Source organism: Candoia aspera, chromosome 2 (assembly GCF_035149785.1).
Source record: "Candoia aspera isolate rCanAsp1 chromosome 2, rCanAsp1.hap2, whole genome shotgun sequence".
NCBI classification, from domain to species: Eukaryota; Metazoa; Chordata; class Lepidosauria; order Squamata; family Boidae; genus Candoia; species Candoia aspera.
In genome coordinates, this window is record NC_086154.1 from 55553114 (window position 1) to 55567913 (window position 14800).

General features: G+C 39.1%; 1 protein-coding gene across 1 annotated transcript in view; it reads left to right on the forward strand.

The window, feature by feature from the left end:
* The window catches only part of CENPP (centromere protein P), a 176528-nt gene that overhangs the window by 147319 nt on the left and 14409 nt on the right, over window positions 1-14800 (forward strand). The window lies entirely within an intron of this gene.

The window sequence follows — 14800 nt, forward strand, 5'->3', positions numbered from 1 at the left end:
TTAAAAAAAAAACTTGGGCATTTGCAAGACAGTTTAATCCTTTCTGTTCATTTCCCACACATTTAGTCAGTGTAGGTTTACTGTATGTTAGAAATTGTATGCTTCTCTGTGTTTCCAAGGGGAAAAAAAACTTTCAAAAGCCATTTCTTTCTTAAAGATAGAATTTAGTGGCAATTTATCCTAATAATCTCTGCCCCCCCTGCCCCACCTCATACGTCTTCAGTAGTTAACAGAATTTTGGGCTGATTTCATAAAAAGAAATTACGCACTTAGAAAAGAAAGTGGCTGACACATTTTTATTTGGTTATTTATACATTAAATGCTAACCAAGTGCTGAAATACTATACTCAGATAGTTGTGAGGAAGAAGCCATAGCTTGCTAGCCAAAAGGAAAATGTATACTGCCACACATTTCCTTTTTGTCTCAGGGATTTCTTCCTTCATTCTTTGGCTTGTGCTTCTGAAGAGTCTCACGGCTTCATGGTTCTTTGGATCTACTAAGTTTCCAAAGGAGTGTTTTATACATATAGCATAAAACTTTGAGAACACTTTAGTTTGAAGCCACAATATTCAATGTACTGTAAGGGTTGTGTGAAACTTAAAAAGCAATGACATTTTAGGTGAACTGTTATTGCCCCAAACCTTATGCAGGTTATAGTGTGCTTTATTTGTGGGTGTTTGATATGCTCATTCATGTTTGGCTAACAACCCTGAGCAGACTTAACATTCAAGAGTTAAACAAAGTTGCATATACCAAATATAGCCTGGAAAGCGGCATTAGAGAAATAGAAAGTAAAGATTTTTTTCCTGCGTAACAAAGTCTACGGATTAAAGCTATGGATTAAAGAAAAAAGCAAGAGTCTGGGAAATGGGACTGGGTTCCAGATTAAAGGATCACAAGGAGCAAAAATGAACCTTAGGTGCCAAATCAATTGTGACAATTTTATGGAAGGCAGCTTATTTGGTCCATGAATGTGATGAGTGGGTGGCGAAACTGCCCGTCAGAGAAATAGCAACAGGGAGTCCAGTACCTCCTCCCGGGTTATAAGGCGGCAGGAGGACGGACCCAGAGAGAGGGATTTGGGAGGTGGAAGGGGAAGGACAGCTTGGAGTCCAAGCCTGAGAATATCTTTTCCTGTCAGAGAAGCAGGGTTAGGAATGACTTGAGGGCCAGCATGAGCTAATAATTACAGGGTTGTAGAGATAATTCAACCTCTTTTAAAACCCGTCTTTTTAGTTATTTATTAGAAGTCCATTTGTTCCTATGTTATCCAGGTATCTGTGTTATCTGTCAGTACTTCAAAGTAGGCCACGTTAGAAAACAGATTCCCCAAGCCTGACTAGAAGTATAATTTACTGATACAGGCTACAGTAACAGGATCTTGAAAGTCTGAGTTTTCTTCTCTTTGTCTCTCCCTCTCATACTCAGGTGAAATAGGGAAGAGCCAGTCTGAGCTGCTTTCTCAGGCTCTCTCTGTTTCCCAGACTTAACACATGTTTTTTCAGCCTGTCTGTCTAGTTTCTTCAAGGTCATCTCTGTCACTCACTATATCATCCTACATCTTCTCCACATTTCACCCAATTTCATTATTTTAAAGACCTAAAGAGGTCTAGAAATTCAAAGGGATTTATTGGGAGCAGCAGAATAGAAAGGATAATAAAAGAAAAGATCCCCATAACAAGTAGAGTATGTAACAATACATGTAAGTAAAAAAAAAAAGGTTTTTTTTTTACTTCATGTGTACCAGCATAATTCAGTATAAAACAATTGGGAGGAAGGGGAAGAAAGGAAGCTCTCCTTTTCTTCCTCCAGGTCTTCAAGAAACACTCCGACATCCACTACAAGTGCACTTTGGAGTTTTCAAGCACATCCTCCATCTTTCATTATTATCTAAACAATGCAATTTTGCCTGACTACACATTGAATAATATCCATGGCAGTGAGCATGGTTACCATGGTGACAATGAAATATCAACTGGTTAGGTGTCATTGTATCTTCACTGACTAAACAGGAAGAAAAGGTGGAGAATGTACTGGAAGGCCTCAATGTATAGTTGCATTATGTGCTTTCTTTAAACATTTTAGAAAAGATAGACCTTGCCTTGTTGCTCGTGCCTTGAGGAACAAGGCTGAAATCAGACTGTTACGTTTTTTCAGTCAGGAGCTCAGGAAAAAGAAACACTCTATCTCACTGGCAATTAAACAGTTTTAGGAGATTTCAGAGAAAAATAACAAAAACAACTCTGGATTGTGCTCAAGATGAATCAAGACAATGGAAAAAGCAGTGAAAAGAAATTCAAATTCATGGGATGGCTTACATATTTGTTTAACACCCATGAGCCTCCTAAAGACAGAAAAGGTAGATTGTACAGTCTTGCCATTGTAATCACAAGAGTTACTGAATGAGTGATAATGCTCTGTAATCGATTATCTTTCCTGCCAAGACGGTGGGTTGGCCAATTGAAAGGTTTCCCCAGTGTGCTTACAAGCAGGATGGTGACTCATAATTGGTCCTCAGTGCAAAATCTGTTATCTGTAAGGGAAGTGCTCATCATTTAATTGGTAAAGGAATGCTCAGTAGCAGAGGTACATGAATTAAAACAGCCTTTTGCTCCTGGCAGTTCAACAATTTCTCTCAGGCTGCCTTGTCCAGAGAAAAATGGAAACAAAATGGTAATTCTGAGCCAACTTGGCAGGATGGGACAGAGGCAGGATATAAACATCTACACAATCATACAGCAACAAAATACACTTGAGCAGACAGCCGGCAGTTTTTCGATAACAAGAATTCTTTGGGTCATTCAGGAAGTGTAATCTATATTTGGTCTCCTTATGTCATTATAATTCTCATTCTCTTCATAATCATTGTTACACTGATAAACTCTGATTATAGTGATTAAGAGTTTATGAGTCTTTTCCACTATTGCATTTGCCTATTGAAGATAGAGGTGGTATTTTAAGGGACAATACCAAATATTGCACATGTTAGTAAGGTAATGTTCAAGATTTTTCAATCCAGACTTCAACAATATATAAAACAAGAACCATCTAATGTGGAAGCTGGATTCAGAAGAAGCAGAGGCAGGCAAAATCACACTCTGAACCTCTGCTGGATAATGGAAAAGACTAGGGAGTTCCAAAAAAAGACATCTGACTATACCACAACCTATTGTGGATAGCCCTTGAAAACAGGGGTGTACTAGGCCAAGCTCACTTGCCTATTGAAGAATTTGTATGTTGAACAGAAATAATAGTTAGAACAGTATATAAAACAACTCTAAATGGTTCAAAATTGGGAAAAGAGTTTGCCAAGGTTGTGTACTATCACCTTATTTATCTAACTTATATGCAAAACGTATTATGAGAGATCCTGGCCTAGAAGGAGGAACTGGAATTAGAATTGCCAAGAGAAAGATCAGCTATTTCAGATCTGCTAATTTTGACCACTGGAGGCAAGGAAGATTTTAAACAGTCTTCTTGAAGATGAAAGAAAATAGTGCAAAAGCTGGTCTGCTACTCAGCATTAAAAAAAAAACCTCCTAAAATGATGTCAACACACAATGCTTAAATATTTTGAGCACATAATGTGAATGCAAGAGTCATTGGAGATTCTGATGTCTGAAAAAATTAAAGGGAAACCAAAAAAGCAGACACAAGACCTTGATGACCAAGGCATGAGCTTACAAGAACTCAAAGAAGTTATTGACAGTCCTGGCAAAATGATGTCCATCAGATAATGAAGGGTCAGAAGCCAGTGAATAATATATAGGCTTAACAGTCAGCTTAATACTTGCTCTTCTTCAAAGCATGCACACATAAGCTAGTATAGATTATCATTCCTTGATCGAATGCTAGTCAGGCAGATGTAGAGTCAAGAGAAAGCTCTTTGTAAAACTGCACCATTTACTAAGCCAGTGGGTGAAAGACTATCCAAACATAATGCTGTGAAGCCAAGTAGACCTATATTTGTCGGGGGGGGGGGGCAGGGGGGAGACATCATTTGATCTCTTCCAGTATTGCTATTATACTGCTGTAGATCTGTCTGCCAAATTATTGGAGTGTGTAGAGGGAACTTTTAATATGCATGCTAAAAGTTATGTCACGTATTTGTAATCACATTCCAATCAACATGACATTTTCATCATTAGCACTGGAAGCTAAGATTAATACAGCAAAATGGCAAATTGTCATGAAACAATGGTGAATTATAAAGAAATACTCTTTAAATGTAGAAGAAAAGGAAGACTTCAGCCAAAAAAAATATATTGCAGTCTCTACAGGGAGCACAAACCAAAGTGATTTCATTTTATAAGAGTCAGCAAATTGCACCAATAAGAAGTGGCTTGGCACAGTAAACTACAACTACAAGCCCTATAGTTCCATTCTGTGTTTAATGAGTGGTCTCTAATGTCTTTATAACCAAAAATATAGGAAGATTTTGAGAAAAAAACAAACACTGAAAGGCATTCTATTAAAAACAGATGTCTTCAATGGAGGCATATATATATATTACTCTTAAAGATTCTTAAAACTCCCATTTTACTCCTTAAAACTTCTGAAATCATCTCCTTCTACACTTTGGGTGTATGGTGTTAACATGCTTGGATTTGCTCGGAGTTTGACTCTGGGCAGGTCCAAGTGAGTTGCCCAGGACATAGTCTTGTGAGGTTAGCTGGACTGAGTTCAGTTCTGTGACATCCAACGAAATAGATGAAGTCCTCTAAATTGTCAGTTTGCCCACCTGTTTCTTGCATCCTGGCCCCTTCTGGGTTGTCACAGTATTCTGGGAAGTGCCTGGGTGGGGAGTCCATGTGATGGTATTGTCCTCTTTGAGGAAGTGGGTGGTTCCTCCAGCCTTGAAGGATGTGGTGGTGTGCCCCTTTCTGAAGAGGCAATTGCTGGACCCCTCAATCCTGGACAATTACTGTCCAGTTTCCAGTCTTCCCTTCATAGAGAAGGTGTTCCAATGGCAGCTACAGAGGATCTTGGATTATATACAGAGGCAGCTACAGAGAAACATGGATTATCTGGAGCCATTTCAGTCAGGTTTCAGATCAGGATATAGTATGGAGACAGCACTGGTTACATGTGTCGATGGCCTTTGATGGAGCCAGGAGAGGGATGATGCATCCATCCTTGTGCTCCTTGATCTCTCACTGGCTTTCAATACCACCAACCATGGTTTCCTTCCAGATTGGCTGCGGGGATTAGGAGTGAGGGTCACTGTTTTGCAGGGATTTGCCTCCTTCCTTAGTGGTAATTTGTGGTCAGTGTTGACAGGAGGGGAGAGATTGTGCCCACAGCCCCTCATGTAAGCAATGCTCAGGGCTGTATGCTTTTCCCATTCCTGTTTAACAACTACATGAATGGGTGCGAAATCTGTCAGTTTGGGGTTTGGTATCATCAGTGTGTGGATAATACCCAACTATACATCTCAACCGCAGGCTGCACAGGCGAAACTATCAATGTACTGACCCAGTGTCTGGAGGCTGTTCAGGTCTGGATGAGGAGGAACAGACTTCAGCTCAATCCTAACAAGACTGAATGGCTTGGCCCCTGGTTCAGGGGGATTTTCACTGTTAGTCTTGGATGGGGTTGCACTTCCCCATTTAAGACTGCTGCACAGCTTGGTGGTCCTCCTGGACTTGCAACTGGTGTTCAATGAGCAAGTGGCAGCTGTGGCCAGGAGGGCCTTTGCACAGGTTCATCTTGTGTGCCAGTTGTGTGCTTTCCTTGGTCATGAGGCCTTTCAGACAGTTACACCCTAGTCACCTTGCATCTGGACTATTGCAATTAACTCTACATGGGACTACCCTTGAAGACTATCCAGAAGATACAGCTAGTCCAAAATGCGGCAATACGAGCAGTAATGGGCACTTCTCATTATACCCATATGACATTGCTGCTAGACAAGCTGCATCAGCTGCCAGTTGGCTTCTGGGTGCAATTCAAGGTGCTAGTTGTCACCTATAAAGCCTTCATGGCATAGGGCCTGGTGGTCTGCAGGATTGCCTCTCTCCAGTTGTTTCTGCCCACCCAGTATGCCCCAGGTCCTCTCAATTAAACTTTGTCATCTTGGGGGATCAAGGAAGTGTGCCTTCTCTGTCACAGTCCCTGCCATCTGGAATAGCACAACTCCCCCCCCCCCAAAATACATATGGCACCAACACTCCTGGGGTTCTGGAAGGCCTTTAAGACCTGACCTGGCCCACTTCTCAGACTTTGTTGGAGTGGACCGTCTGCTGTTATTTTACTGTTATGGCTGTTTTCTTGTCTGGGCTGTTGTTTTGTTATATTTTAAATTGTTTTGATTACATATTTGATATGTTATAAGCTGCCCAGAGTCTTTTAGAGTGAGTGGCTATAATAAATCTGAATAATAATAATAATAATAATAATAATAATAATAATAATAATGGTGTGAATTTCTAGCCAATAGAAGTTGTACTTCTCTGGTTTAGGAGAAGCTGTTATAAAAGTATTATACTGGGTAATATGAAGTAAACTATTGTGCAAGTGCCTGGGCTAAATGAATAGGCATAGTTTAGCCTAGATTAATTATTCCTTGTATGGGATTTGTTTTGGACAAGCAGCCTTTATTTTGCTTGGAAAACCTTGCTGCTGAGGCTGCATTTGATGAGTAGGGATGGAAACAAAATCACCCCAGAATCCTATGGGAGTGAAATTGTGTACTTAATGGTAGGAAGAAAAAAAGTTCCTTCCTACTATAGAACAGCCTTTCCCAACCTTTTTACTCTGGGGAAACCCCTGAAATAATTTTCAGGTCTCAGGGAACACCTACATAGCAAAAAGTATGAAAACTTCACAATACAATTCACTTCTAACCACGTTTTACAGTGTTTACAACACAAGCAAAGAGGCAGAGTCATGGCATAGCTCTAGCATTGTGGAGCACACAAAGTTCAAAAGATGGTGGCGGGGGGTTTCCAATCATGATCTCACAGAACCCCTAGCAACCTCTCATGGAACCCTGGTTGAGAAAGGCTGTTCTAGGACTTCATCAGTGCTTCCCAATAAATCATCTTATATACAGTAAATGTGATAAAATATAAAATAAAATAAAATCTTAAACTGCTGAGGAATACCACATAAGCAAAAATTCAGCAGTGTGGAGCCTGTGGACACCATGACAGATGGGATTCCTTTAGATCTGCGGAATCCCAAGATGATAGAAGCATTCATTTTAAAAAAAATTAAATGGCTGAAATCACACAAATTTTTAAAATCTTACAAGCTTTGGATCTATGATAATCTTGTGCAATTCTAGCCATTTAAATTCCCACCTGAAATCTTTCAGTCTCCCTTGATGCTGGTCCCATAAATATAGGCATCCACAGTAGAAATTACTTGCTGTACTGCTATAGACGACCAGTAGTCCTCAGGATGCAGGCTTAGAACTACTGTACTAAAGAATGAACAGCTGGAAGAGAAAAGAAGTCCTTAGGGAACCTAGAAAGAAGCCTCTGAAAGTACTTCTGGCAGAATAGTAGCAGGTTTCTAGAGTCAAGAATCACTTCTTCAGCCTAGGGGTGCTGCTTTTGAATCAATAACAGTAGCAGCAGTTTGTTTTTTTTCTTGTTTGATCGTATCCAATCCTCAGCAACCACCTGGACTAGTCCTTGCAGTTTTCTTGGCAAGATTTCAGAAGTGGTTTGCCCTTGCCTCCTTCCTAGGGCTGAGAGAGAGTGACTGGCCCAAGGTCACCCAGCTGGCTTTCATGCCTAAGGCAGGACTAGAACTCTCAGCCTCCTGATTTCTAGCCTGTTGCCTTCACCACTAGACCAAACTGGCTTTCAGCAGCAGAATGTTCTCTCTTACTTATACCCTAACACTACTTTAGTTTGATTTCAAGATCTCCCACAAATCCGGATACCATTTTGTTTCACTTTTTCCCTTCATGGTAGTAAGCTTATAGGATTCCTGGCCATGTACCTAACCTCCCATTGTCAGTTGGAAGCTGTTCTAGTTTGGGGTTTTCTCCAACAAGAGACAAAACAAAAGCGATAAAGCCTTCCACCCTTTTTAGCTCTGTTTTAAAGCTATTCATTTATTTATATTATTCAAATTTATATAGCTGCCCATCTCAAGCTAAACGTGAATAAGTCATGAATGACATTCATAGGATAGGCATGACTGGACAAAGTGAAGGTCTGGAGAGGAAATGCTTCCATTTTTTCCAGCAGATAGTCTTGTCCTTCATATTAATAATCCTGTAACAACATTGGCCAGCCATAAAACACTTGACTAGCACTGGATAGAAACTGTACGTTCTGTTCACAGCTTCCCATCCAGGAAACAAAACACACACGCACGCACGCACACATAGCTCCTACAACATTAGTCTATCATGAAAACACTTGACTAGCAAGCTTTGGATGGATGTATTGTGTCCTGTTCCCTCTCTCTGTAAGCAGTGGAAGAAATAGAACAAGAACATAGCTCCTAGTGATGACCTCCTCTTCGATCATTCCTTCATCCTGCAGTGCTTTACTTGGACACCTTTCTTGTGCATATATGGGAGATGGTGGTGGTGACTATCCAATCAGAAACTTTGGGTATGCATGAGGTGGGATGTGGTGGTTGAGCATGGGGGATATTAAAAAAAGAGCCAGTAGCTTGCCAGCAATAATCTCACACACATACACACACACACTTACTTTTTAGGCTAGCCACCCATGATTTTTTTTTTCATCCTGAATTAATAGCTGAGTGAGATTCCTGAGCCCTGGAATCTCCCACTCTATATTGCTTAATATGTCACAGGATCAAAACAAATAATGATTCACCAACTAAAAAAAATACCTTGGTCAGAATTTTGTTTTTTCCTATGTTGAAAGGAAATACTAAACACAGTTAATATTTAACTTTATATTTCCTTGTGGATTAATATGTCAGCATGACTGGTTTTCTTATTATTCAGTTTACATGCAGTTTAACTGAGTCAAGAGAATTTTTGTTCAGTTTTTCAGAGGTGCACTTCTGTATTATATCCTGTTACCCTTGGCACCATCTTGAGTTGGAATGTTTTAAAAACTGAAGATGATATCAAACTGAAATCTCTTCTTATTTAAAAAGAGGAGTTTAGAGTTCACATTCCAATTGTGACATATTATTCTACTGTGGTAAAATAAACTACATTGTGCTACTTGATGCACATATATCAACTATGAGATCAAAAGATTATGGGGGAGAGCTTAGAAACTGTTTCTCATCAAACAGTTTATATTCCTTAACAGTTTATAAGTATATTCCTTAAACATTAAACTTTTTATACAGTGTAAGTTTCTCTGAATAAAAAGAAATCTAGAAGATTACAAATATATGCAAAATCTTTTATGGACACTCATAATTGAACAACCTTTTTGCACGTTAACACCGGTGAACTTTTGAAACAGGTATTCTATCAATTTTTAGGCTTAAATTGAGGAACGCAGGGAAAACCACTAGACCATTCAGGTATGACCTAAATCATATCCCTTATGAATATACAGTGGAGGTGGTGAATAGATTTAAGGGACTGGATCTGGTAGACAGAGTGCCTGAAGAACTATGGAGGGAGGTTTATTTATTTATTTATTAATCAAATTTAGCCACTGCCCATCTCCCCCAAAAGAGGGACTTGTAACATTGTACAGGAAGCAGCAACTAAAACCATCCCAAAGAAAAAGAAATGCAAGAAAGCAAAGTGGCTGTCTGATGAGGCTTTACAAATAGCTAAGGAAAGAAGGAAAGCGAAAAGCAAGAGAGAAAGGGAAAGATAACCAACTGAATGCAGATTTCCAGAGAACAGCAAGGAGAGATAAGAAGACCTTCTTAGATGAACAATGCAAAGAAATCGAGGAAAACAGTAGAATGGGGAAGACTAGAGATCTCTTCAAGAAAATTAGAGATATAAAGGGAATGTTTTTTGCAAAGATGGACATGATAAAAGACAAAAAAGGCAGGAACCTACAGAAGCAGAAGAGATTAAGAAGAGGTGGCAAGAATATACAGAAGAACTATAGAAGAAAGATCTTAATGTCCCTGATAACCACGATGGTGTGGTCACTGACCTTGAGCCAGACATCCTAGAAAGTGAAGTCAAGTGGGCCTTAGGAAGCATTACTAACAACAAAGCTAGCGGAGATGACAGAATTCCAGCTGAGCTATTTAAAATCCTAAGAGATGTTGCTGTTAAAGTACTGTTCTCAATATGCCAACAAATTTGGAAAACTCAACAGTGGCCACAGGATTGGAAAAGGTCAGTTTACGTTCCAATTCCAAAGAAGGGCAATGCCAGAGAACGTTCAAACTACTGCACAATTACACTCATTTCACATGCTAGCAAAGTTATGCTCAAAATCCTACAAGCTAGGCTTCAGCAATATACGAACTGAGAACTACCAGAAGTACAAGCTGGGTTTCAAAGAGGCAGAGGAACTAGAGATCAAGTTGCCAACATTCGCTGGATCATGGAGAACGCAAGATAGTTCCAGAAAAACATCTACTTCTGCTTCATTGACTATGCTAAAGCCTTTGATTGTGTGGATCACAACAAACTGTGGCAAATTCTTAAAGAGATGGGAGTACCGGACCACCTTGCCTGTCTCCTGAGAAACCTGTATGCAGGTCAGGAAGCAACAATTAGAACCAGACATGGAACAAACGATTAGTTCAAAATTGGGAAAGGAGTATGACAAGGTGACATTATTTTGTCACCCTGCTTATTTAACTTACATTGAGTGCATCATGAGAAATGCTGGGGCGGATGAATCACAAGCTGGAATTAAGATTGCTGGGAAAAATATCAACAATCTCAGATATGCAGACAATACCACCCTAATGGCAGAAAGTGAAGAGGAACTAAAGAGCCTCTTGATGAGGGTGAAAGAGGAGAGTGCAAAAGCTGGCTTGAATCTCTACATTAAAAAAACTAAGATCATGGCATCTGGTCCCATCACTTCCTGGCAAATAGAAGGGGAAGAAATGGAAGCAATGACAAATTTTATTTTCTTGGGCTCCACGATCACCGCAGATGGTGACTGCAGCCATGAAATTAAAAGACACTTGCTCCCTGGGAGGAAAGCTATGGCAAACCTAGATGGCATATTAAAAAGCAGAGACATCACCTTGCTGACAAAGGTCCGTATAATCAAAGCTATGGTTTTCCCAGTAGTAATGTATGGCTGTGAGAGTTGGACCATAAGGAAGGCTGAGCGCCGAAGAATTGATGCTTTCGAACTGTGGTGCTGGAGTAGAATCTTAAGAGTCCCTTGGACTGCAAGAAGGTCAGATCAGTCAATCCTACAGGAAAATCAACCCTGACTGTTCATTGGAAGGACAGATACTGAAGCTGAAGCTCAAATACTTTGGCCACCTAATGCGAAGAGAGGACTCACTGGAAAAGACCCTGATGCTGGGAAAGACTGAAGGCAAAAGGAGAAGGGGATGGCAGAGGATGAGATGGTTAGATAGCATCACCAATGCAATGAACATGAACTGAGTACACTCTGGGAGACAATGGAGGACAGGAAGGCCTGGTGTGCTATGGTCCATGGGGTCACGAAGGCTTGGACATGACTTAATGACTGAACAACAATTCTATCAATACACTGTTCCGATCTGGTGTGCTTCCTACTCTACTGTAATTACATAGAAGCATTTCCCAGACTGCACTCACTGGAAGTGTTGATTATACCTTGCATCACCTCTAACCAACATTGCTGTTACACACGCAAATATGTCTACTTTCTGTATCATTGGTACCAAATTAATTCTAGGTATATCTTTCTGTTCTTGACATCTAATAATTCTTTCATACAATTCAGCTGCCTAAATTAGCATCCTAACTCTCACTATCTCCAGTCATGTTGATGGGGATTTGACATGATTCATGTATGGACTCACATGAGTAGTTGTTTATGTTATAAATATATAATTGGATTGACAAATGTGATATAACTGCAGAAGAGAAGTCTATGTGCATTCAAAGCTTGGGTCATTGTTTCAGAGATACTTCCTTACCAGATTTCTCAATGCCTTCAACGATGGCATTGCTTCTAATGTACTGCCTTCACTGGAAAAGTTCAGGGAGACAAAGCTACCTTGAAAATAGTCCATGTCATATTGAACTGTATAGCACAGTCAAACATCAGGAGTTGACCACAGGAAATGTTTTTGTATTTTGTATTATGTCATAAAATGTTTTATGATAATTTTTATGTCATAAAATATTTTATAAAATTTGTCAAATTTCAATTCCATGGGAATCATGGGTCGCAGACTTTGGATGCATTTTGCAACTTAGCCCATTTGAGGTACCCTGGTTCAAAAATTGTTGGCCTTTTTGCCCAGTTTTGCCCACTTAAAGGTTACAAACAAATAGACATTAGAGCTTTAGCATTATATAGATGTCTACTTCCATTGTTAACTAAGATATTTTACTTATACATCAGTTAATGAAAATGCAATCTGCTAGTTTTAAAATGCCAATAATTTTGATGTCTGAAAATAAATGGCAGAGTTGTTTCTCTTCCAAAGCCTTTTGTGGTCTGTTAAAATGAATGTAGAGTATATTAAAATGAGTCATTTTCCTCCTCCTTGAATTCAATAAAATTCAGAAGTAGCATATGTTTTAGGCTGGTTGTGGACCAAAAACAAAGATACAAATCCAATATTCATGTTGTAGTTCTCTTTTTTTAATCATGTTTATTTCAACTTCCCAGTTTATTCTAGGGTTTCCTAGTGGTCTCCCACCCAAATACTAATCAGGTCCAACTCTACTTAAAGTTCCAAAGACACAGATAAAAGGGATACTATTTTGCCATGTGTAACATTCATTCTTAGATTGTGTCAGCAAGACTGAATTTCCTGTTCTTCTGACCCCAGAAAATGAGAACCTACAGCTACTGTGATCTGCAGCATAAGGCATGTTGTCCTAAGCAGCTCCCTTACTTCTCATCCAAATTAAATGCAAGGTTTATACGTTCTGATTCAATGTATTTAATACTCCAGACCTTGATTTTGGCCTTTAAATACATTTCAAATAATGCAAAACCATTTTTATTGTAGCTGAGTCATTGAACCCATTTCATCAGCTGCTAGATGAGAAGTGTACCTTAAAAATCTATATGGATTTCATATGCTGATATGTAATAAAAAATATCCTATACTTTAACACACTTTGAGGGTGGATTGTTTTATGATCCAGGTGATCCTGATCTATTAACAACAGATGCTGTTCTACCCATTGTACTCTCATTTGGAAGGATGGCAGAAATGGTTTACTCTTCCTAAGACTAACGAATTATCTGGAGCCAGCCATAATTTTATCTCAGATCCAATGTGGTGAAATGATACTGCTGAAAGAGGAACATGCTGGATTTGAATCCTGTTTATATGTGTGTGTTTTTCATGCAGAGGTCTTTCTTCCAAAAAATGTGGTTAAGATTGAAGAAATCTGGAACCAGTTTAATTACAAAGAAAATTAGTCTGTTCCCTCTCTCTTATAATTTCTATTCTTCTTATATATATATTTACCCTAAAGCCACATAATTGTACTGTTCTTATTGTTCCTGGACTTCCAGTTGTGGTAAAGTATCCTGTCTATTACTGGCATTCCATAAGCTCTGCTTATGCTTAAAGTATTATTTCATGAACTTTGTACAATTTCCCTGTGAATCATTTTCTATCATTGCTGTATTTTCTGCATGTATTACTTTAAAAAGCCCTAAAACTTTTATGATGGGCTCCAAGATAACACCACCCTTGCAATCCTCTACACACCTCAATATGCACAAGAGGATTGGAGGAGTCTCCTGAAGAGATTTTGGGATGAGGGGAGAAGAATCCTTTTTTGGTGGAAACAGCTTCCACTCATGGAAGAGTACATTTGGTTCCGTTTCTTGTTTTCTGTCCTACCAACTTTCTTGAACATTAAGCGCTATCAGAAATGTTAAATACAAATACTCCTGAAGATAACAAAAAGTACCCTCACACACACAGGATTCTTAGAAGTTTTCATAGAAGCTGCTCACATGGTAGACAAGAGAGGTGTGTTAATGGATCAAAATGTCACTACTGTCAGCTCCACATGTGAATCTCCTTTATGCACTCGTATAAATCTCCTCATTAACACCCTCTAAGGGTTCTGTATGGATTTTATGGTCTTCTGGAGCTGATTGGGTGAAAAGAAAAGAAAAATGGGGAAGAAGGCTATATTCAATATTTTACTTACATCTGCTGGCGTACAGAAATCACGTATTGTTTCTCTGAATTTAAATTAAGAGAATTACATTTTTAAAATTTTGTTTACATTTGTAGCTTTTGTTTTTTGCCTTGTTCTTTTAACGCTTTCTCTGTTAAATTTTACTTCACCAAAATAGGGTTTTTTTCCCCCTTTTGCTTAACAATGCTGCTTACTCTTCTATCCTTAAATGGTTTATTTAGCATATATGCAGTACTCTGTGTAGATATCTCCTGTTGGTCTTTTTTTTTTCCCCTCCAAAACCACTTCTGTTTGTGCCAATTTTTCTCTGTGTTCACTGACAAATTTCCTGGAGCCTCATTTTTCAGTTACTCACTCTTGCTCCTAACTGGACTCTGCCTTTCCTTATTTAACATATTTAGCCACAAAATTAGCAACATTACTTTTAATAAAAGAATCTCAGATTCATTTAAAACATGGAGAAAAGTGGCTGGAATGAGATGGACATCCTAAATTATTGTGCCTTACAACAAATGCTCTTGGAACCAACCAGAGAGGTTGCCATCTTACGCATAATCCTAAGTGGTGGTCAC